The sequence below is a fragment of the Ambystoma mexicanum genome, chromosome 6p (genome assembly GCF_040938575.1).
Source record: "Ambystoma mexicanum isolate Mex_15411 chromosome 6p, UKY_AmexF1_1, whole genome shotgun sequence".
NCBI lineage: Eukaryota > Metazoa > Chordata > Amphibia > Caudata > Ambystomatidae > Ambystoma > Ambystoma mexicanum.
The window spans coordinates 949,657,877-949,681,432 of record NC_090935.1 but is presented as its reverse complement, the minus strand read 5'-3'; positions in this window follow the sequence as shown (position 1 = coordinate 949,681,432).

Below are 23,556 nucleotides of genomic sequence, written 5' to 3'. Positions count from 1 at the left end.
TGACTCTGAGAGTCCTGACAAGACGCCATAAGTATGTAGTTCATAAGAGTTCAAATGTCTGACTTTCACCCTGTCCGATTCCTTGCAGGTTGCAACTTGACCCTCGTGGTAACCGATAATGTTCAGGTAAGGATTTGTATTATCCAACACAGTTCGATAAAATAATGTCCATATGTAACCTGTTGCTTTCTCCCTTATTCAGGCGCTGAGAGAAAGTATGAAGTCTCGGGGAATAACGCCTCCACCGGTAAAATCAGGTAAGTCTATTGTGGTGAGGAGGTTTCCCCTTGTTTGTCCCTTTGTTTCACCTTGCTGTCCTTTTGTTTCCCCTTAGGGGCCGGGTATGGCGAGGATGCAGTGGAAGCTGCGCCGACCCGTGAAGAGGAATAGTACCCCCGGTGGTAAAATCAGTTCAGTCTATGAGGGGTAACTAATATTGCCTCTGTGTATTCCGTTGGCTCACCTTGCTGTTCTTGTGTTCCCCTTAGGTGCCGGAATGTGGCGGGAACATGCAGAAGGATGCGGTGGAATGTGAAGATGCTGCGGAGGCCGGTGAGATCAGCGCGGCGGTGCAGCAGGCGAGGCGACGTGCATAAAATAACTTCTTTCTTCAAGCTCGAAGGCGCGATCGATCGGGAATTCAGGTAAGGATCAAAGGTATTGCTCTTGTTCTAACCTTTTCTCCTTCTTTCTCCCTTTTTCTAGGAGCTCCAGACTCGAGGCGGGTGTGGCAGAAGACTGGATGCAGACTTGCAGACACAGTGAGCGTTACGCTGCTGGATGCAGAATAACGCGAAGCGTGTGCTGCTCTTCGGGCGTGGTTTAAATAGCCTCCAAAGTAGTCCCAGGTAAGTATTCCTCCCCAGCCCCACCTGAGTAAAAAAATAGTCCCTAGGTAAAGTAGTTCCTTCCAAGCCTATGGCGCCAGGACTGACTCTCCATATGAGCCTGGCGTCATAGGCGCCAGGACTGCACCCAAATAGCCCCTAGCAGGGGTTGTTGGGCTTGCTTAGAATAACTTGATGCCTGCTTCCGGGGTTGCTGGACTTGGTCTGGGTCCCAGGGGGTAGGCATCATGACATAAGGTCTGTGGAAGCGGTCAGTGCAAAAAGCATGCTTCGAGTGTGGTTGTCAGCCTTTGACTCTGGGACATTAAAATCACTGAGAAAGCCATTATTTGAATGTGCTAATTTAGCATAGGAGAGGTGGTCCATAGATCAGGTGGAAGGTGATGGGTTCCTTGTGCGATAGTGGGAACTGGCAGGCAAGCAATACAAATGAGCTTGCTCTGGGAGAGGGGATGACGGAGCATGGCCAATCGCTCCTGTGGAAGATTGCCACTCCACCTCCTGTCCTTCCTAGCCGGTCGGCATGTTGGATCCAGTAGCCTTGGGGTAAAAGGACATCGGAAATATGTGGGGAGGATGAGGTAAATCATGTTTCAGTGATGAGCAGGGCATCAAAGTTGTGCGAGATGAGGAGAGCGATCTGCAATGTGAGGGACTGCTGTGCGAGCATTGATTCTCATGAGAGGGTGTGTGCATGTGGTCTGTGGGTGTTGGATGGGGCAAGGGCAATATTGATGAAGTTCACTATGGTAGCTTGCTGGGGCTGCACAGGGTACTTGGACATTCGAACCCTATTGAAAGTGGGGATTGACTGTGGAGGGAGGAGATGCGTGGTGATGCCTTTTGGTGAGTAGCAATAGTAGCAATTGGAGTGTAGGTGAAATGCAGCATACTGGGTCAGGCCCTTGATCCTGCAAGGTATGCACAGGCACAAACAGGTGAGGTCCTTGTCTTTTGACTTCCTTTGCTGATGATGCCGGCACTGAGGACTCCTAAGGAGAACTCATTAAACAGGACTTGGCCGAAGATACTGAGTGACAGGGCCTTTTCACGTGACCAGCAGCCCACTCAATGCTGTCTGCCTGGAGTTGACCTAAAGTCCTTAAGTAGAGGCTTGGAAGGCATGAAAAACTGGAGGTGGGCTAAGCAACTGAGTGCCATGGCCTGCCCACCGGACCAGCAGCATACTCAATGCTGTCTGCCTGGTGCTGGCCTACAGTCCTTACGTAGAGGTTTGGAAGGCACGAAAAAAATGGGAGGTTTGGCGGAGTAACTGAGTGGCAGGGCCCGGTCAACTGACCAGCAGCCCACTTAATCCTATCTGCCTGGAGGTGGCCTACAGTCCTTAAGTAGAGGCTTGGAAGGCCCGAAAAAAACTGCAGTTGGGTGGAGCAACTGAGTTGCAGGGCCTGGTCACGTGACCAGCAGCATACTCAAGCTGTCTGCCTGGAGCTGGTATGCAGTCCGTAAGTAGAGGCTTGGCAGGCATGAAAGCTGCAGGTGAATGGAGCAACTGAGTATTGGGGCCTGGTCACCTGGCCAGCAGCCTAGTCAATGGTGTCTGCCTGGAGCTGGCCTACAGTCTTTAAGTAGAGCATTGGAAGGTTCAAAAAACGAAGGGTTTTTCACTGAATTTCAAGGGTTTTGCTATACCTTAGTTTCCTCAGGGCCCACTAGCCATGCCTTCTGCCATGGCAATTGCCCATGGCCACATATGTTGCATAGTTTCTTGAGGTCTCACTAGCTATGGCCTTTGGCCATGGCCTCTCAACGTGTTGCACCAATATCTTTCTTTTGAGCCCACTAGCCATGGCCACTGACCATGTCACACCATTAATCTGGTACCAAACACCCATTGCCCCCAGCTCAGTAGATGCAGGAACTGCAAATAGTAAACCTTTATTTCTAACTAAACCATCGGTTTGCCTAATTGGCTGACACTCCCAGGAAATACATCTATTCATTTCAGTAGGTTATTTATATTTATGCACATGTGACAGGGTGGGGACTGTACAATTTTGGACTTGTGATTATATTTCTTCCATATCTCAATGAAGCAACATGGAACATTGTTGAAATATAGATTTTTAGACTCCTGCAATCCTCGCAAATTCATAGACACCCGGTACGAGTTTGAGCGATGACATATGATTTAATTTTAATCTGTATGATTTTTAAAAAACATCTTAATAAATATAACAATATTGTATTTGGTTGTGTGTTGTAGAGGAGAATTTCACAGTTTCAAAACACCCCCTCTCTTGATTCTAATGGTTGGGATTTTATGGCAAACATTGTTTTTTTCTTCATACACCTGGAGCCTGCATCTTTCAGTTTAAATAGATATCTCTAAAGCACAGGCACATTGATGTCATGATAGTGGTGCATCTTTAGTATAGTAATTGTGAAGGGCAATCCTAAGGCATCCTGTAATTGAATTAACTGGTGTCCTAGCAGCAAACGCTCAGGGAAGCATTCTCATGAAAACACTAAAACATCCTTGTAGGGACAAGGAGGAGCAAAATAGTAGTTGGGAACGTGCAAGCAAAATCACAACAGGACAACATTAGAGTGGGACAGATGGGAGTGAAACCAGTGTGACACATGGGAGCACATCCCAGTGGGAAGATTCATAGTGGGACACCTCAGTGCATAATCACAATGGGACACATGGGAGCAGTGCGGTGGAAGGTAGAAGGAAGAATGATGAGCAGGTTTCGTACAAATCATAACAAGGTATAAAAGGCATAACAGTGCATAACAGTGAATTAAAGGCCATAGTCAAGCATGAAAATGCCTAACAGTGAAACACTGCATAGCCTCCTCCCAACATCCTTGCAACTGGCCTCTGCAGATACCTCCCATTTCACTTTAATACTTTGTTACTGTCAAACACACTCCCCTCTCTTTCTCTCTCTCTCTTGCTCTCTCTCTCGCTCTCTCCTTCTCTCTCTCTCTCTCTCATTCCCAATATCTCTCTCCTTCTCTCCCCATCTCTCTAATGTACCTTCTCTCTCACTTTTTTAAGACACCAAATTGTAAAATGTGTGTACTAGAATAATGAAATAGACAATTTTCATTGAGTCTGCCGATCCGGAAATAAGGGTGCCGGTAGCAACGTACCGGCACCCTTTCCAGACTGGCGGACTATAACTCTGCTTTTCTGGGCCTGTGCGCCTGGCAGGTCTGACCTGTCGGGCACAGCGGCCTTGGAAAGCAGAGTTGTCACACAAGCACCGGCACCATTGGCAATGGTGCTGATGCTTCCGTGTCCCCACCCCCATGGAGTCTTATGGGGCGCCATGGGAATTGGGACTAACATTTTCCACTGCCTGATATCCCAGGCTGCCGGGACTTGTAATGTCCCGGTGGCGCAGGATATCAGACGGCGGAAACAGTATTTCAGTCTGGTGGCAACCCGCCGGTAGCACCGGCGGGTTACCGCCAGACATGCAATGATACTCATTTTGTTTCACAGTAAGAGCTGCTGGAGTTTTGAAAGCCCTGGCTGCTCATTTCACATCCTATGTTGATTGGCAGGCTGAGAGCTGCCCCAAACCTCACTCTAATTTGCTTAGTTACTGTACTCAGAAGGGCCCACTGGAACCTTTGGCCATCAGAGCAACACGCATTGGTCAAAAGATGCCTACCCTAGTGTCTCTTACATCTCAATCCCTTATGACATATCACAAACAGAAACAGGCCTAAAAATGTGCTCATAAATAAACCACCCCTCCTCATCTAGTGTTGAGGCAGCTCCCTAATTTCGGTTTCAAATATTGCTGAAACCCTGCTCGAGGCTCATCGCAGATATGTTAATGAGGTAAGGAGCAATATAGACAAAAGGTGGGATGTGGACTCCTCTAAATGCCCCACGAAATAGGCTTCACCATCCCCTTCCTGAAAAGCATGTCAAGGCTTCAGGAAGGTAAAGAGAAGCATACTGTTGTTCAAGGCCATTTGCATCAATTTGGCCAGCCTGCCCCTACTGGTTGGTAGCCTACACTCCTCCCAGGTTTTCTTTGTGCCCTTTTGTATGCACCTCCTATATTGACCAGTTGCAACTGCACATTGTGTCTGATCCAGTGCAGATTGGTTGATATTGGCTGAAGGTGTTTATACGGCTGGATTCTTAACCTTCAGGCAGGAAGGATGGCGTTCTCCACTTCACAATCCACCCCACAGTACCATTCTAGCCAGGAATGTGAGCACTGCTTTCCCTGACACCACGCTGCTGATCGAGCAGTTCCAGTTTTTTTTTCTTCCAGATGCTGGCACTCCGATACAATCTAATATCTGAGATGGATAATACATGTAATTCTCTACGTAGTTGTTCTGTTCCCATGAAGGATGCCCCATTTTAGATCCGCATTTATCATAAGTGTGTATATAAATGACCTGGGGCATGATGAATGGTAGGTGAGCAAATTGCTTTCTTCATACAAAAACACAATAGCTACAAAGGAGTAGCATTAACAGCCTCGACAGAATGAAATTTGCAAAATGTCAGCAGGGAATACAATATTAGAATTTGATGGTCTGGTGGGTTGAAACAGCATACTGGAAAAAGCTGCATCAGAGTTTGTCAGCAATTTCAAACAGTATTATATATTCTTGGAAGAGAGCCTAGTAATATACAGGCGACATCCTTAAGTGAATACTTATATTCTTAGCGGGATAAACACTTCCACGTAAATCGGTTTTACATCCAGGACCGCATTCTGCAATAAAAAGAACAACATTGTAATACTCTATGGGGCAGGTAAAAAAGAAATGAAGTCACATGGTTGCACCGTCTGCACACTCAACCAGCATACATGGCCACATCCTGCACATGTGATAAATGCAAAAGGTGATCCACCTGAACAAATGGATTCCCACTGAAGAGTCTTCAAGCCAACAGAATGTTTTGGTATGGGAGAGTGACGAGGGAGTGGCTTCCACATCACAGAGTGCATAGCTCATACATGATAGATGCACCCAGGTATGTAGCTCCATATGGTTGTAGTAGGCGAGGCGCGTGTCAAACGCAAAGAAGCCTGGCAGCATTTAGTAGCTCCTAATAGACATGCAGATGCTTATAATTGTATACATGCTCTTCGCTGAATAGCAATGGAAATGTATCACGCATTGGCAAAGCCATAGGTTCTGGAACTTGAATGTTAACTGCAGCATCACATACTCCAATAATGACTCCGTTTGCCTGGTATAGTAGCCCCGATATGCTAAGGTGTAACTCGATGTATGCATTTGCCGCAGTCATGTGATAACTGCAGGATCACATACTCCAATAATGACTCCGTTTGCCTGGTATAGTAGCCCCGATATGCTAAGGTATAACTCGATGTATGCAGTTGCCGCAGTCATATGATAACTGCAGCATCTCATACTCCAATAATGACTCCGTTTGCCTGGTATAGTAGCCCCCATATGCTAAGGTATAACTCGATGTATGCAGTTGCCGCAGTCATATGATAACTGCAGCATCACATACTCCAATAATGACTCCGTTTACCTGGTATGATAGCCCACATATGCTAAGGTATAACTCGATGTATGCAGTTGCCGCAGTCACATGATAACTGCAGCATCACATACTCCAATAATGACTCCGTTTGCCTGGTATAGTAGCCCCCATATGCTAAGGTATAACTCGATGTATGCATTTGCCGCAGTCATATGATAACTGCAGCATCACATACTCCAATAAGGACTCTGTTTGCCTGGTATAGAATCCCCCATATGCTAAGATATAACTCGATGTATGCATTTGCCACAGTCATATGATAACTGCAGCATCACATACTCCAATAATGCCTCTGTTTGCCTGGTATGATAGCCCCCATATGCTAAGGTATAACTCGATGTATGTAGTTGCTGCAGTCACATGATAACTTCAGCTTCAAATGCTCCAGTAATGCCTTCCTGTGTTTAGTATCGTCACAGTATGTAAGGTGTAGACATATAGGTGGCAGCAACATGCCATCCTTACCCTCCAATTCCCTACGAATGTTATTGTATGCCTGGTAAATCACAGTACGTAAGGTAGAGTATTGTAGGTGCTGCATTCTATGCTTGGTGCACCCTTAACTCCTTGGCTCTGTGTAGGGAGGACACCCCTGTAAAGTATGCCCACAGCCATGAATATTCATTTTCAATGTTTCATATTTTACAACATTGTACCATATTTATTTTTCATCAGGTAATCTAATGAATAAACAAAGCATTATCACCTCATAATTTGACTTTCAAAACCACCGTGCTGCTAATTACACTCGCTTATTTAGCCCTGGGGATTATTAGAATCCATTCTTTTTTTACAGAAAATGCAGCTGATACTGTCAACCCTGCTTCCACCTTAGAGGTATGCTCTACTTGTCCCATGTCCTACGTCACAGCAAGTTAGGCCTGGGGTGGAAAGTGTTTGGTGGTGAAGAGTGGAGCAGTAGTCACTGCCTTTAAAACCAAAAGGTTAAGACCACTGCTTTTGTTAACATTACACATTTTGGCCTATAACACGTGTGTGAGAAGAAGGCAGGATGCCATTCTGGGATGGTTCATCTATGCCAGTGATTTGGCCACGTGGCACTATCTCCACATGCATGCTGTACAGACATGTGCGGCCCACTCCGCTGCAGGACATGCACTCCATTCTATTGTCTTTCGGAATGACACAGTGTGAACTTTTATAGACTCCTCTTTTTGTGTAATTCATCTTGTTTATCTGATTGACATCTCTTTGTTTATGATTGGCCAACAGATTAGAGAGGTTTTCAGAATTGACTCCGATAGGCTCTGAGATGTAATTAACTTTATTTTACTGTTTGTCTGCATCCGGTGTGAATCATCTTCTGTCAGTTTTTAGTGAAAGGAAAGTTTGCTTACTGAGATAGAAATGATCCGAGTGATAAATGAACTTAAAAAGTGTTATACAGCTATCTGAGTTGACCTAAACCGACTGCACAATATTAATACATTTTTGGAAATCATTTGATTTTATACTTTCAAAATATTTCTACCAGGTGTTGGTCATTTGCATTGCGGGTATAACGTGGGAACATTACATTGTGAAATTATTTTGTAAAGTATTTTGGATATTGCTTTCAGCTCATTCATTTTGAATGGAACATTTAATGCAGACAGAGGAATGTCAGCACTGAAGTTTTTGGCCTGGCCTCATTAGTGCATCCTGCCTTGAGATCAGCCAGAGACCACTGCATCCACCCTCCACCCTCCAGGCCAATTGAAAAGCATGAGGCCTGTTAGGCAACCTGCAGTATACTGATAAACTCAACAGGAGACAGCCTACCTCCTGACTTCCGTCTGATGTTATCCTCTTTAAAGGGCAATCACCAACAACACTTAAATGGGTTTCTGAGGCCCCCAAATGGGACTACCTCTTTTGCTATACAACAGCAACAAACATAAGATGTCTTAATCCTGCTACCAACCCATGCATGTGAAATATCAGAGCTCTTAGTCCAGGCATGACCCTCCAATCATGGACCTTTGTATGCTGTCATTATATCCCTGGGGCTAAGAGATAGCCCGATTGGGTGACCCCTTAGCAGGCCACCTCCCCCTCTTCTCACCCCTGTTGTCAGTTGTTCACTCTGTAATGATATCGCCATGTGTGATGTATGTTCTAATCTTATGGTGCTCTAGACCTCTTGCCTGGAGGAAAGTAGGTTTTCTCAGTGTAAGGATCACAGAAATCATTGTAATTACCAGAGGGCTTTTTCCAGTCCATCATTCAACCTTTCTGACTCATCTGAGTGTTTTGCTCAGAGCAAGGTGTATTAAGAATTGAATGTAACATTTTGCTAATCCAGCTGTCAAAATATTGAAATAGTCGATTCATCAATCATTGATGTAATGGTGATGTTCTACTTCCTTTCACTTGTGCCATGCTTCTAAGACCTTCCATCTGTGAATAGGATTCTTTTTTTAAACTGCATGTTCAGGAATATTTTTATATTTGCACATTTATGATAACAAAGAATGTCCACTTTACTTCACACACTGGTCTTTCCGTAAAGAGTTCGCGGATATCAAGTTTGTGTATATTTTTAAAGTATTTATTAAAAACAGTTTTGCATGTTCGTCAACCATCATAATAATACAATGAATCCAAAATGGTGTGCCCCTTCAACAAATATTCAAAGTTTAAAAATCCATTCTTGAAAAAATCATCATTGATTTGCAAGTGTACTTCTATGTACTTCAATTAATGTGAACACATGTATGCTTTTTGTACATCATTTGATTTAGGGTGCAGTTGCTGAATGCTAGGTTCAACTGAGCAAACGACTTCCTTAAAATCAGGTCCTGATGCAAAGTTCAGACAAAATGTAACTGACAGACAGGTTAAACCTGAATCCATGCTGCTAACAACTCCTCAGTGGCATTCTCTGAACTGATTTAGTGTACCAGACAATCAAATAAATGTACTTTGATTTACAGCATATTCAAATAAATGCTGGCCTTGTCCAGTGCCTCTGCACTCTATTAATATTGATTAGCATATTGGTGCACTGCATAATGGAGCTAGATAATTACTTTAGATAAAGGCTTTAATACCCATCTAATGCTAGCTGGCATCCCATCATTTGGCTGGTATCACATGATCTCTCTATTTCTATTATCTAGCTGACCCATTCACCCAGTCGGGAGATTGAGATAATGATCATCTCGGCCCATCCTCAACTGGCCTGGGATGGCCCAACTTGCACGACAGGCCATGGTAAGAATGTTTTTTCCCTCCCTCCTCCCACCCCACCCGACTTACCTTCTATCCTGCGATCTCCGTACGGGGGACGATGGAAGGCTCCAGCCGTGTGGAGAATCGGAGCGGGGCCATCCCCGCTCCAAGCCTCCACACGGCTGTCTCACGAACCCCAGCATCTAAACCAAACTCAGGACAAGCCTGCATTTGCCCAGCCGGAATACAGTGGATGCCCACGGGAGCCACACAAGGCAACACACTGCAAAAAAAAAAAAATCAAAAATGGCCATGTGGTGGCCAGGGGGGGGGGCACCCAGGAGGTCCGAGGACAGGGTGCGCACCAACACCCACCTGTGTGGATGTTGGGAAAAAAAAAACACCTCCATGGGCTCATGGCCTGCACGGCTATGCAAATGTGGGAGAACTGCTGCTGTCACTATCATCACCCTCTGCTGCTGCCACAGGAGGTGGTGCTGCCACAGGAGGTGGTGGTGCAATGGGAGGCAGCCCACGCAAAGCCCTGGTATGGTACTCCATGGCAGCAAGCATGCGGGTGTGGAGGTCTCGTTTTGGAGGATTATAGTGCGGAGATCCCCATGCAGCACCTGACGTGATGCACGGATCTCCTCCCGAGTTGCCTGCATCTCAGCTGAGAGCGAACGTGTGAGCCGCTCCAGCTGCTGTTCTGTCCTCAAGTTAGTGGAAGCCTCAATGTCAACAAGAGTCTCCCTGAGGTGATGGAGTTCTACCCTCAGGGCTTCCCTGTGGCCCTGGGACTCTATTCATATCGATTGGCGTAGAGTCTCCAGTGCCGCCCGTTTGTCCCTGTTGGATGCCACAGGAGGTGGTGGTGCAATGGGAGGCAGCCCACACAAAGCCCTGGTATGGTCCTCCATGGCAGCAAGCATGCGGGTGTGGAAGGTCTCATTTTGGAGGATTATAGTGCAGAGATCCCCATGCAGCACCTGACGTGATGCACAGATCTCCTCCCGAGTTGCCTGCATCTCAGCTGAGAGTGAACGTGTGAGCCGCTTCAGCTGCTGTTCTGTCCTCAAGTTAGTGGAAGCCTCAAGGTCAACAAGAGTCTCCCTGAGGTGATGGAGTTCTACCCTCAGGGCTTCCCTGTGGCCCTGGGACTCTATTGATATCGATTGGCGTAGAGTCTCCAGTGCCGCCCGTTTGTCCCTGTTGGACGCCAACATGTCCTCCCTGTGTGATTGGCAAATGGAGTCTGTTGCCTGCTGTAGTAGCTCCATCTGCCTGTCAGGGGGGACAATGGAAGTGGCCACCCTCTCCATTGCTTGAGCCATCATCTCACCTGATGCTGCCTGTTGGGTTGCCATACCGTAAATGGATTGTTCCCATGCGGTATTGCCTGGTGGCGTATGGCCACCACGTCGGCAGGCAACACACCTGTTTGGGACAAGGCGATCTGCGCCTTGCTGTGCCGGCACTGCCTGAGGCTGCAGGACTGCATTCCCCCTCTGATCTGCTGGCGCAGGAACAGGATCAGATGTTGTGGAGTGTGACCCTTTATCCATAACCACCAAAGGCGGACTTACCAACACTGACATCCCCATAGAGGGTTCTACCCCTGGTACAGGTGGGTTGGACAGAACAGAATCCCTGCCAAAAACAGTTACCTGCGTCGCAACATAGGTCTCATCATTCGAATCAACACCTGAATAGAGGTCTGGGGAGGTGCACCCAGAGGCACCCCTCGATAGAATGTTCTGCAGCAAGATTGAGTTCTCACACACCACCACACCACGTCCCCCACTGGTGCCCGGTCGTGCCTGAGATTCCTCCTGGGTCTGCACCATCTCCTCAACCTCAACAGCATCAAGTGCGTCATCGCCTGCAAAAACATGAAAGACAAAAAATGGAAACAGGCATTAGCACCATAGCACACAAATAGGCCTGACAAGCTACAGAACCACTACATGATTTACACGATTTACACATGTCCCACATGACTATAACCCTCCCATGCATGCACTGTCCCTGAGTTTGAAGGGGACCCAAAAGGCAGACACTGATGACACCTACATGGAAGAGCAACACATTTGCTGCATGCTGGGTAGCACTGCCATCACACATTGGCCTGTGAGTGGCATGTCCAATATACATACATGACACATGCCATCACACAGATGGCATGTACCATAGCCATGGTACATTCCACAAGTACATCCATATGTCAGTGAAGGAATACTGTCAGCCATCCATGTGAGATGGACATGATGAGATAAAAATGCTACATAGTGTGACAAAATAGGCATGTGCCACACACTACAACACATCCAGTGTCGAAAAATACAGTGATTGCAGGCCGATGTATACATCAATGGTTTGTCACTTCAACATGACAGGAAACAACTATCATGTTCCACATTCAAACAGGCCCCAAAAATTCATGTGATCAGGCCAATACTCAATTAGCCTGAATGGTCAAATCATTCATCTAACAAGGTAACACATGTGGTCCAATGTGGGGTTCATCAATGACAGAAGCATGTCACAAATGTGAGAATAGGGCTGAGGAATGCATAGCCAAAGTGGAAGAATTGAAACAATTAGCCTGAACGAACACTGAAAAATACAAACAATGTGGTTGCAAGATGCCACTTCAAGGGCAACTGCCGTAATGTTGAGCCAAATTACTAATGTGGGCAGAAGGGATACTGTCTCACCCAAATCCCAGGCCGCTAAATGTTTTTGATGAAGCACATGGGTGACCCATACCACTCAGGCACACACACCCTCACCTGGCACTCAATCAGAACCCATCACCCAAACAACATACACATGCATTACACACACATGCATGGGCACTCACCGGACAATGCTTCATAATCAAGTAGTCCTCCCACACCTTGGGAGTAGCAGCATGATTTGAGGCCAGCTTCTTCTTTGCTCTGTGTTTCAGGTCATTCCACCGCTTGTAGCAATCATCAGCTGAGCGCCTCACAAATCCAAGGGCACTTATGCTGTCGGTGATGGTCTGCCAGTGTGCCTTACGTTGACCAGGTGTGGTCTTGCACCCTGCAGTCACCAACATTTCGTGGCTATGTGCCAACACATAGCTCACAAGTGCATCAAGTTCCGAATCATTGAAGCAAGGCTTCCTTGAGGTACCGGAGTGTGTAGCCGTGCCTGGGGTCTCAGCCTGTCGTGTCAGAGCATCTTTCTTCCTCTTTTTAGAAGGTAGAGCAGAGCCAGAGTGGCTAACGCCGCTCTGGTCAGTAGGGGCAGAATCACCGGTGGACTGGGATTTTAGAGTGTGTGAATGCACATTGACCATAGGACTTGGTGCAGGCATTGTCTGAAGTGTGATGTTGGCAGGGGGAACATCAGTATGATGGACCAGGACTGACACTGTCCTGGCTGGGAGAGTCAGAGCTGGGGCGGATGGAGCTGCAGCTGCCCCTGCAGCCTCACCACACTGCATACTTGGGCAGCAGATGACATAGCTGCCCCAGATCCACGTGGCCTGGTGACAACTTGCACCACTACAAGTGGCTTAGACTTGCTGACCTGGAAGTCAGCCAGAGAGTCATTCTGTGCCAGGTCAGGTGCCACAATGGGCTGGTCCAACAAGGGCTGAGCTGGGATGGTCTCAGCCAAGTTTCCCTCAACCATGGGGGGGCATGGGTGTCCCTGATTGTTCCTTCACACATGGGGGCATAGGGGCATCCTGCAAATCCCGGCCACATCCCCTACCGCGCCCACCACGCCCACCTTTTGAGGGTCTGCCACCTTTGCCTCCCTTACCGCTTGTTCGCCTCCCAGCCATGGCCCTGATGTTGTTGTGCGTATGGGAGTTGCAGTAAACTATTGTCCTGGGCAATTGGGTGTGAAAGGGGTAGGATACCAGATGGAATACGAACCCTAGTGCTCTAACAAGGCTGTCTGTGACCCCTGGGGGAAGATGACGAGTCACGCAACGCACAGGCAGCCCAAAATCAAAAATAAATGTGCACGCAACCCCTCGTAGACCACATGCATGAAAAAATGAACTTGCACTATGCTGTGGCACCCAGAAACACAAAAATAAGCGTATGCGTAATACACGCAGCCTACAATGACCTCTGAAGGGGAACGCGACACAAGGGGCAAGCACAGTTGCTAAGTACATGCGGAACTCACAGTCTGCCTGGAAAAAGAACGTGAAAAATATGCGCGTGTGCGCGTTGGCAACACCCCCGCCAAAAGAAAAATTGTACGCTGTCTGAGGAGACAGGACAAAAGGAGAAGTGAACTCTGTTTGAGGAAACAGGCCCAACAAAAAATCAGAAAAGAGCTGTCAGAGGTAACAGGGAGTACGATATAGAAACGCTGTGAAGTAATCGCGTGTGAACCGACAAGAAGTACAGATTTCACCCACTCGCTCTCCACGAAAAGCACGTACACGGAAATGGCGTCCTACACGCAGCTTTTAAACAGGCCCACACGTACACGTCAGATACGCGTGTACGCGGGCGCTTTACTCCAATTACATGCAATGACACTCGGAAGTGCAGTTTTTGCAAGTGTGCTCTGTCATCACGTGCTATGAGGGAAACGCCTGCGCGCGTAATGTAACTTACGCGCATACGCGCTAATGGCCTTTGGTCCAATGGAATCACGTGCGTGCGCTGACGCACTTACGCGCTAAGGCCCTTTCCTCGAATTACACGCTGATGTGCAATTTTTTCACGTGCCAAATCACTCTGTATCAAGCTGGCCACGCGAAAACACACGGAAGGCCACGCGAAAACACACGGAAGACCACGCTCCTGCCCTGAAGGCCATTTTCCTGCCCCCAAGAGCCCCGAGCACGCTCCCACCTGCCATCACCTGCTGCCTGCCTGCCTGCTGCCCACGTGCCCTGCTATTTGGTGCCTGCACATCAGCCATCTGCAGGGGTGCAGTTGCTGTGACCACCCCTGCTGGAACAGAAGACTCCCGACTGGGATACCATCGCTCCACAGCCCAGCCCCAGGACCCAGTTGCCCACCCACGCCTGCCTCTGGGGTTGCCATGTCGGGCACACCACCATCTTAGACCACTGGCAACCCCCAGCCAGAGAGGCAGAGGGCCACCAGCTTCACTGCCACCAAAGTTGGTGTCCTGGTGGAGCAAGTCCTGGGGCAGTATGATGCCCTCTTCGGAAGTTTGTGCGCCAACAAGGAAGGACGGACTAGGATCTGGACGGACATCGTGACTGCCATCAACGTGGAGGGGGTGGCAGTCCGAAAATTCCAACATGTCAAGAAGCGCTGGCAGGACTTCAGGTCCAGGACCCTCAACAAGGCAACTGGGTCCTAGGGCTGGGTGGGGGTGCAAGGGGACATGAGTGGGACATGAGTGGGGGCCTGCGGGCAGGTGCCCCACACTGCTGGGTGGTGGGGATGCAAGGGGACATGAGTGGTACATGAGTGGGGGCCTGCTGGCAGGTGCCCCGCACTGCTGGAGGGTGGGGGTGCAGGGGGACATGAGTGGGACATGAGTGGGTGCCTGCTGGCAGGTGGCCCTGACTGCTGGGGGGTGGGGGTGCAGGGGGACATGAGTGGGGCATGTGTGGGGGCCTGCTGGCAGGTGCCCCTGACTGCTGGGGGGTGGCGGTGCAGGGGGACATGTGTGGGGGCCTGCAGGCAGGTGCCCCTGACTTCTGGGGTGTGGGGGTGCAGGGGGACATGTGTGGGACATGAGTGGGGGCCTGCTGGCAGGTGCCCTGCACTGCTGGGGGGGTGGTGGTGCTCGGAGACATGAGTTGGTGATCATATTGCAACGTGACATGAGGCTTGGCTGGGGGGCATGCCCATGGTGGATGGGCTGCCTGTGGGACATGACCAGGGGTGCAGGGTAGTCCCCTGTGATGTCGGCTGCCTGCAGGGTCCATGGAGGGGATAGAGGGGACACCTGGGAGGACCCACACTGCCAATTCACGTGTAGGACTCCCCGCGCACCCCCGAAATACATGTACCCAGACCGATCGCGTGTGAAACTTCCCGTGCACCCCTGAAATACACGTACCCAGCCCAATCGCGTGTGAAACTTCCCGCGCACCCCTGAAATACACTACCAAGCACAATCGCGTGTGAAACTTCCCGCGCACCCCTGAAATACACGTACCAAGTCCAATTGCATGTGAAACCTCCCGCGCACCCCTGAAATACACGTACCCAGGCCAATCGCGTGTGAAACTTCCCGTGCACCCCTGAAATACACGTACCCAGCCCAATCGCGTGTGGAACTTCACGCGCACCCCTGAAATACACTACGAAGCCCAATCGCGTGTGAACCTTCCTGCGCACCCCCGAAATACACGTACCCAGGCCAATCGCATGTGAAACTTCCTGCGCGCCCCTGAAATACACGTACCAAGTCCAATCGCGTGTGAAACTTCCCGCGCTCCCCTGAAATACACATACCCAGGCCAATCGCATATGAAACTCCCCGTGCACCCCTGAAATACACGTACCCAGGCCAATCGCGTGTGAAACTTCCCGCGTACCCCCATAATACACGTACCCCGCTCGCACAGGCCCTTTCGCGTGTGAAAGTTCCTGCGAACCCCGTAATACACGTACCCTGCAGAAATCACGTGTGAAACTTCCTGCGAACCCCAGTAATACACGTGCCCCACTCGCACAGGCCCTTTCGCGTGTGAAACTTCACGCGCACCCCAGTAATACACGTTCCCCGCTTGGCATTTGCTGTTTGGCAGCCCTGTAAACTGGTCCAGGGTTAGCGCAGCCCTTTGCGCTGAATTGGGAATTTTGATAGCTTTTCCTTGCGCGAGGGCGTTCTTGTGGGCGTAACTGGTGCTGCTGCAGGGTCGCTGCGCCACTCTGCACCACGGCTGGTTTTGGAGGCTAAAATCCATGAATACGCCGTGCGCGGAAATCGATTTTAGCGCACACGGCTGGCACAGACATTCACACGCGCACACTGTGCGCCACTTTTGTGCGAAACTCTATGAATTACCCTGTTAATTGAATTATGTATTACCTTTATCTGTGCTGACTTCAGCAAGGCCTTAACTTGTACAAAGAGAAAGGTTTCTTCTACGCCTCTTAATGGTCAATTACAAAGCAAATATAATAATATTCTCATTTTAGGTAATTATGTCAAATGCAGAAGAATAATGAGTTATTGCAGGTCAGTATGGATTAATAATGAGCATTTATTAGTAAAAATAAATCACAATATCAGCTTTGAGGTATGGCATGTTTTACAAACAGTTCCAACAGACAGTTCTGCAAATGCCCCCTCGTTTAATTGCACTGAAGGTAGTCTGAATGGGTGGTTTTCATAGGTCTACCTCATGCTCCCATCCCTTCCGACCCACCCTACTATATCCTACTCCAACCCAATCACTCCACTCCAGCCATCCACTCTCAGCCACTTCACTACATGCCCAATTGCCCCCCTCCCAACCACTTCACTCCATTACAACCACTCCACCTGCAGCCGTTCATGTTGTCTTTTTGTATGGGCTCGAAAAGGAGGGCAGAATAAAGAGTACAAGTCACCTTTCTTTAATTTCTTTTTAACAGTGTAATGCACACTTGGGCCTCCAGGCAATCCCCTGAGTCTTGCCTGAATAGCTCTGTTTGTTCCCCTCCTTTCTCAAGCACTACACTAACATTGGCTTTTGGCTTTTGAGAATAGAAGAGAAAAAGGGGAAGAATAAAGAACACATATAAGGGCGCGAGAATGCTGGCTTGTGGCGAAAAAGGCCTCCGCAGTTTGGCTTGCTATCCCTGCTATGCAAAGGCCTCACACAGCCACTATCTAAGGTCAGTTGAGAATAAATAGGGGCAGTTGAACTTTTCTGTAGGCAAATAGCCAGCATTAGTGCAAAAGTGTTCTTGTTGATTAAAAGACTGGTTCCTTCACTGTTTTGTTGAGATTGAGATGAGTACTGGAAAGAACCAGAACGCTCGTTTTTTGGCCTCCCTTTGTGGTTCGGTAAACGTCCATATTCCTACACCATGCCCCCATCATTAACCACACACCCCACTCTATCCCACTTCATCCCAATCATTTCACTCCAACCAACCATCCATACCACTCCCAGCCACTTCACTCCACTCCAATTGTTTCACTTCCAACCACTTCACTCCATTACAACCACCCACTGTACCCCAACCCTACTACTCTACCCAATGCCCTTGATCCCAACATACCTACCTTTCCTGACTCTACCTGTGCCCCCACTTCATCCCACTCTATTCCACCCACTCAGCCACCACCCCAAGGTCTTTCCATCACTCAACCACTCCACCCCATTCACTATCCTCCTACCCCAACTCACCCTCTCTAGCCCCAATCCTCTTCCCCAACCTAGTACTCTATTCATTAGCCCACCCACTTTACACCCACCCACTCTACCTCACCTCACCATCTATCACACTCTACAAAACCCACCCTAATCAATCTACACTACCCTACTCACCTCACTCTACCCAGCCCTATTCTGCCAACTACTGTAACCCTGCCAAACTAACCTAACCTACCACACTACTATACATTACCCCTGTACTCTACATCAACCCACTCAGCTGACACAGCCTTCATCACCTGCCGCTGCACCAGCCCCACTATTTCACAACCTCCACCACCACATTCCAGCACCACCCTATCCTCTATCCCACCCTATCACACGCAATTTACCACCACCCCAAACAACGCTATCCCTCATTCCTACCCCCTTCTACCATACATGCTTTATCACCCCACCCACCCTACCTCATGCCACCCTTTCCCACCTATTCTACCTCACTCTGCTCCAACCCCTTTTTCCCCGCCACTCGGCCCCAAAACCTCACCCTATTACTATCTACACTACACACAACGTGACCCCACCCCTACACTCAAACCTCATCCACCGTACTGTCACTCATACTGCCCCCACACACCATACTTAACTGACACTACTCTCGACTTCTACTTCACCCCACTCTACCACCACCCACTCAAGTAATCCACCGTATCCAGCCTACACAACCTCCGCCAACTTAACCCACTCTTTAACCTCATCCAAACTACCACACCCCACCATTCTATCCCACCCAACCGTGCAACTCTACCCCTCCCCACTACTTTAACACACCCATCTACCTGCCGCACAATAGTATCCTACACTATCAATGACATAATACCAATGTATTCCTCCTCCTTAGAAAGTAATGAAGAGAAGTGTCAAGAATGCCCTTTCTCTGTATCATCACAAATTGTACTGTAGTGTTTTGATTTTGATTGATTTGATTGATGTGTAAAGAGCACATTGTTCCCCAATATGGGCATGACACTTACCCCCACCCTTCTACCACCACCACACTAACCTACCCCACCTCACCACCACCCTATCCGCCCCACTGTTCCACTGCCACCCACTCTAACCCCTCAACCCACACATAGAGTAATTCACCTGACTTTATCCTTGGTACCTTTACGTCACCCCACTCTACCACCACCCACCCCACTTTACCATTCACCCGGCTTTACTCATTCCCTGCTCACTCTACCCCACCATATATTCCCCACAACTCTATCATTCTAGTCTACTCCAATTCCTCACATGACTGCACTACACCACTCCCACTCATCTAGCCCCATTTTGCACCCTCTACTGCCACCCACTATTCCCCACATACGATATATCACATGACTCTTCTCTGATAGCCACTTCCCCATTCTACCCCACACACCTCACTAATCTTACTCTATCACAAACACTCGAACCCAACCCCACTCTATCCCACCTTACCCTACTCTACTGCCACCCTTTCCATCCCCACCGCATTCCTCCACCCCACCATTTTACCAGTCCTCCTCACCCCCAATATACCACACCCATGTACCCCAACCCATGCTATCTCGCTCTCCCGCTGTCACTCTCCACCACCTCTCTACTCTGCCTGTCTACCTCACACACTCTACCCCCACCCAACCACTCTACCTCACCCCACCTTATCCCACTGTTTCCCACCTTACCCCACTCTACAATACCTAACCTTACGCTTAATCAATTTACATTTAAATTCAATGGAGACCACAGTGCATTTTATCATACTCTGCACCTGTTTCACTTTAAAACTAGAATCCCTTTGTGTTGCTGCTAGGCCAAGCCCATTATCATGTATCTACTTAGGACCATAGTTTAAATCAATCTGGATTTAAATTGTGGGTGAAGTACTTAGATTCAAATGTTGCTTCCTATTTTTAGGAATTATTCTGGACCATTTTAGTTTGGAATTGCTCAATGTGCAAGGTCTGCAAGCTGTTCTCTGGACAGGTTGCAATGTGGACTGCTGCTCTCCTTAGAATGGTGATGATCTCTACAGCTGCTAGGAAAATCCAGCCATCAGGGATGGCTGACTGTATTGCTACAGTCAGCCATCCCCTTTGGTTAATAATAATAATTACTATCTATGTGGAGTCACTCTAATAATCCCAAAACACTCCTCTTGGATACACTCCAAATCTTGTGTAATGAAAGAGTTGAGAGGAAAAAAATCACTCGTGTAAAATGGCTTTTTTTTCCTGATAACTTTTGATCTAAACATACCAACTCAATGAATCCAAGCGTATTAAAATCTGTGCTCGTAGTCAGGCGTTTTGATATGTGACACAATCTGAGGCATATTTCTTTTTCCTTTCTATTGATTGTTTAAATGATTTTATTACTTTTCATAATTGTGGAAAATACAAATTTAAGTATAATTAAATAACCACAACGCAATTGGCCCCATGTATTTCATGGAGTGGATGCTAAATTATGCTACTTTCCGTTTTAAAGGTAAATTCACCAATACAATGTGAGTGTTCATTTGACTGAACATATGAATACACAGCCATGCCCTGATGTTTCTGCAGGGGGCCAGAGCGCTTCAGCAGAGTTGCACCAGTCATTATGGTAGGCTTCCAGCAGAGGCGTATTTTACCATCTATTTCCATGGGCCTCATGATTCACTTTTATAAACCTTTAAGGGTTTGCTAGTCCATTTCCCCAGCCATGTGGCAAGATCCGTATGTGTTTCCGCTTGATGATGGTAACTAAATAATCCCATTTCAACTAATTGATAAGTATCTCCAGAATTAGCTCATTCTTCCTTAGCTCGAAGTCCTTTTAGGATGCGTTTCACCAAGAGTTGAAATGTAAGTCAGTTTGTAGTCAACAAACAATAGAACCATAATAGCCTTCCATTCACTCAAACTGTGGCCTTTCAAATCATACATTGTATATCATATTCGTTCGAATCCATCCATTTGGCATTCTGGCCTAGTACAATGAGCGAACATTATTTGAATAAATACACATTTACATTTGTGTTTTTAAAACAGTAAAGCCTTGGTAAGTCTCTAAACTTAGTGAGGTAGGTACCTTTGCTCTTTGCACAACATTTAGAAGGACCTCACATTAAGAATTCAGTCATTATCTTCATGACGGAATATTTCTATAGCTCAGGCTGAGTTCTAGTTGATGAATGCATTTCAGACACTCGGATGCTTGCTCGTTTGAATAGAACAAGGGACATTCTTTATCTTGTGTTTCAGTTCAAGTTGACCACAAACACCTTTTTTTTGGGCAGCTTAGATTCATGTTCCTGGCGAGTCTAAAATTCAAACAGTTTGTGCAGTATCTCCACATATCTCTTTAGGTGCTTTTACAAGGCAACAGCTCTTTTCTTCTACAAGAACCAGTTCACTTTCGGGAGATATTCTTTGGCTCAGTTTTTCTCAGCACAACCTCATCGTACTTGTGTGTGCAATGTTATGTCCACACTATAAATGTTGTTCCTTGGGTTAGTGGTTGCTGCTAAGGTGTACCTGGGTGACAAGAATGGGATGGTGCAGAATTTACATATTTAATCATCTTTTTCGAGTTCTTTGATCGTGGGGTCCATCATAAATCAGACTTTGAGATGCCACAGATAATCCCTTGTGATTGTCCCAGTTTAGACTTCTAGACTTGTCTTCTCCTTAAATTGCATGCTATAGTCTTTAAATAACTCTTAATCAGCTCATAATCAATTGAATCTATCCTTTAATTTTGCTCTGGGTCACTGGAGGTTAGCAGCAGATTGCTAAAACGTATTTGCCCTGATTTCTCTACATGCAGCTTGGTAGAGTTGGTTAATTACTTGTCCTGATTGTTTTTGCGTAATAACCACTGCTGTACTTAATTGCCGGCTTCCTCAAGGGTGTGCAGCAGATTATCTGGTGACATTCTTGCAGCTTTAGTGTTTTAGTGACTCATGTCTTGACCTTGGATGTCACTGTCAAAATGTGGGCCTTGGACTGGCTCTTGTGCTCCTTTCAAGCCATTTGGGTGTTCTCTTTCCATAGTGCTAATGTCTGCTTATGCAAATGAAGCCCCTAATCGCAATGTTTTATTTTCTCTGAATGCATTTCCTTCTTAGCTTCTGCTTTTGCCATTCACAGCCTGAAGTTTTGTTTGCAGTTTTGGGAGCCATGTAGATTGAGCAATGTGGTTTAAGAATTTACAATTGCACACCATCTATGCTTTCAAGAATACAAGTGTGTAAACCTTCTGGCTGTTTTGACTCTTCAATATGTTATTCTTTAATCTGGAGCTTTGGGGGTGTTCTTCTCTGACCAACCTTTGCTGCTCCCACTGTAGAGTTTCTGGCCTCCACTGTGCCCTTCAATTTCTTTTTTTTTAATTATAGAGTGTCATATAGTTAAAACCTTTTACGCTTGGTTCATACACATAAAATACAAATGTATTATCAATACATATCATAAAATGTATATTATTTATTGTTTTACCCAAAAGATTATTAAATATGATCATGTACAAATTACTATTACGAGTTCATACACACATATCAAATTAATACATTGCTGATGTCATCAAATGTCATCCACAAGTTAAAATGCATTGACCTTTGTCCATCGGCCATCATTGATGTCTATATCATTTACACATAAAAAAAATGGTTCCATACTACTGGACATACCAAAAATAGATGTGTTAGTGCTTCCAATTCATGGGGCACTTTAGAAAGACCCAATAATCTCTAAGGTCTCCAAAAGATTTAGCCTAAATATTTAAAACATTTTATGAAATATTTTATTCAGAAAAAATGTAATATATTAAGGAATGGTATCATGACTACACGGATGTAAATAATGCTCATACAATCTGATATTATTGCAAATCAGGTATCAATTACTCTGATGATACAACTCATGTGCTTTTTTCATGAATTGTTGAATATTTTTCTCTAGAGGATTGTCATCAATATATGAAAATCAAGGCATTTGAAAAAGGATTAATTGATACATTGAATAGTGAAAAGCTGGCTAATTCTACCTATTTCAATAGCTCATTTAAGCATATATTTGATATCTCTTATCTCAGCCTGTGTAAATTTGAGAAAGAATATCCAGCTCTGATCTTTACAATAGACACTCAGGAATTAGGCTCAGAGCTATTCGCAATATCGTGATTAAAGCATTATGTGATAGAACTAGAGCAGCTTTCCAAAAAGATCCTTCAATGTTTTCTAAAGTATCATCAAGGCAGATGGAAAAATGTCCAAGCCATATATATGGAATGGCTGAAATAAAAAGAAATTCAAAAAAGTAATCAACGGGATAAGCAAAACACCTCCCAATTTAACACCACTGAAGAATCCGCAAAGATTTCAAGACCTAAATATTTTGGTCTCCTGTCCTCTAGTACTTTGTACTTTCTTTTTTTTTACTTTTTCTTTTTTTTACTGCATTTGAATATGCCAAAACCCAAGGGTATCACAGCGTAGGTTACAGGAATACAGTGGCACTTGTCTGGTTACATAGGATAAGTGGGTTACAAGATTCAATGACAAAATGAACGTTAGCTTACTTCAAAAATATTGAGCGTAGTAGAAAAAAAGTAGAACTAACCATTACAGGGAGGAAATAGCAGTGATGCTCTCAAGACATTGAGCATGTTTGAGTGGTGGCCGATTAGAACTTGTT